Here is a 2626-nt window from a genome sequence, read left to right as displayed (position 1 = left end):
TCTTCTCCAAGCTCCACCATTTCAAAAGCTCGGCGGGGTATTTCACTTTCATCCGCCAGAGCGGATACTATGGTTTTGACGAGAAGCTGAACAAGATCCGCGAGTGGGATCGATCTTACTTTTTTTTTATCAAGTTTAATGAGGAAAACCTGAACTTCCTTCGTTGCTGGAGCCGACCCAACATAAAGAGTTTGAACTTCGGGTATCCCAACAAGGAAGAATTCGCCGTTATCAAGTTCTTGAAGAGCACTCCTCCTTTTGTATGGACATACGATCAGGCCTTTCATATGCTAAGGAGCCGAGTAGCGATTGCGTACCGCGAGGGGGATCGCGTTGTCTATATTCCTTATCGCGTTTTTGTGCAAGGTACTTTTTATTTCAAAGTTGATGGTTTCTTTTAACCCTTTGCAGGGGTGATCCTTTATCTCAAATCGCTGCAGATCGGGAGGCTAAAGCCCTGGCGAGAAGAAAGAAGCGGATGACGGAAACTGCTTCCGTTGTAGGGGCGGATCCTTCTGGAGGGACGATTCCTTCTATTGGGGCGGCTTCCCCGGTTAGGGCTTCCGCTTCACAAGGTCCCGCTTCTGCCTCCGAGGATCTTCCTTTAACCAGGAAGCGGAAGATAAGTGCGGATACAGAGTCTTCTCGTTCTAAAAAGAAGAACACTTCTGTGTCCCTTACTGTTGGCGGCGCACCTGTATCCGCCTCGTCTAAAGGAAAGAGCAGTACCCCCATTCACGAGGTATCTTGATCTGCTCCCTCTCGTATTGCTACTTTTTCCTCATGAGCTATCTGCCGTTCTCTTGATATTTTTCTTTATGCTTTTGCAGCCAATCCCCGATATTAGCGGATGGTGGACTAGGACTTTCGGCCTGGCCGTGAACTTCTCTTGCAAGGATATTGTATCTTCCATATGCAATGTCCTCGGGCGACTTCCCTCTGCCTCCCGTGTGCGCGAGCAAGTACCGTCCCTACTGCTGTGGAAGGGATCAAGAAGCGTTCTGTAGAGGTATATTATTGCTTTGTCCTTCGCTTTCAAATATCTTGTGTTCATCATAACCGCATATTTCTATTCGCCCATTTTTATTTGTGAGACGTGTTATATGCAGATTATCAATTTCACTGAGGGCATTCTCCGAAGGGATGCAGAGCGAGCCAAGGAATTGGAAAGTCATGGTACGGAATTGGCGACTCAGAAGTCGCTTTATGATGATGTCCAAGGGAAGGTGAAGGTCCTAGAGGGCACCTGTCAGAAGGCCGTGGGCGAGAAGGAGGAGGCCCTTAAATCCCTTCAGGCCAAGTCCGATGAACTGCAAAAAGCCCTCGATGACCTAGCTGCTTTCAAGGAGGCCCAAAAGAAGAGGGTTGAGGAGATTTTGGCTGAAGATGGCGCCCGCATCTACTGGTATGGAGAGCGGATTCATGCGGCTTATGAGCACGGGCATCAGGGTCTAGTACTTAACCGCCCCAAAGTTCCCATCCCTGAAAAGGATTTAACTGGGGAGTGGGATAAGCTGGAAGCCGAGGATGCTGATATGGATGAGGTACTCTTCTTAGATTGGAAGAGTCTTCAGGATCCTCCGATTAGCTGCGAGATCCCTATTCAGCCCGCGGAAGGAGGGGCACCCCAAGCCGTTTCTCAACCTGTGCAAGAGGTACCTCTCACCGAAGAGGTTACTGAAGCGGTTACCGATTCAAGGGTTGAGGATTCGCTTGAAGTAGATCCTCCTACCGGAGGAGATGAGGGAGTCGCCGCAGTCCAGGAGGGCATTAGGGGCGAAGGAGAGGAAGTTGTAGCATAGCTTAACTTATATTTGGACTTTTGTATGTAACAAACCGCTCTGATATATATATTTTCTTTCGGTTGTTGCTTTTCATATGTGTGTGATTGTCACTTTTTTGCCCTTTATATGTGCCCTTTGTCCTTTTGCCGACTCCATATTTGTGTTTCTTCATAGCTAGGGTGGCCAGACCCTTTTTGCAATTTTGAGTACTCGTTTATTCGCTTAATTTTATGCCTTAACTTATAATTCTTATTTCGAAAATAATCATAAGTTTTGATCATAAGGTTTTGCGAGTGATGCGTAATCATGCATCCGCCTTTCTTTAACAGGCAACACATTTATGTGTTTTTTATTTTAACCCTAAGGTTTTTTGCGAGTGATACGTAATCAAGCATCCGCCTTTCTTTAACAGGCAACACATTTATGTGTTTTTGATTTTAACCCTAAGGTTTTTTGCGAGTGATGCGTAATCATGCATCCGCCTTTCTTTAAGAGGCAACACATTTATGTGTTTTTGTAAAGAATCCGCATTTTGTTGTAACATACTGAGTGAATGTAATAACTTTTATTGATGACGAGAAAAAGTTTATTACATATGTACACCAATTGTGCGGGATCGAAGCCTCATTAAAACCTTTTATCAGAAAACCCAGTGGGAAAAACTCATAAAAGGAAAAAGAGTACTCGTCATTTCCTCGAACTACTCGGCCTTTCTATATAGGCGTAGATTCTCTAGATTCCAGGTGCGCGGGAGCTTCTTTCCACTCATTTCTTCTATTTCGAAAGTGGCCGGTCCCATCTTCCTGGATACTTTGTATGGCCCGATCCAGTTGACGCCTAGC

The sequence above is a fragment of the Euphorbia lathyris genome, chromosome 5, assembly GCF_963576675.1.
Source record: "Euphorbia lathyris chromosome 5, ddEupLath1.1, whole genome shotgun sequence".
NCBI classification, from domain to species: Eukaryota; Viridiplantae; Streptophyta; class Magnoliopsida; order Malpighiales; family Euphorbiaceae; genus Euphorbia; species Euphorbia lathyris.
Note: the sequence above shows the minus strand (reverse complement) of the source record.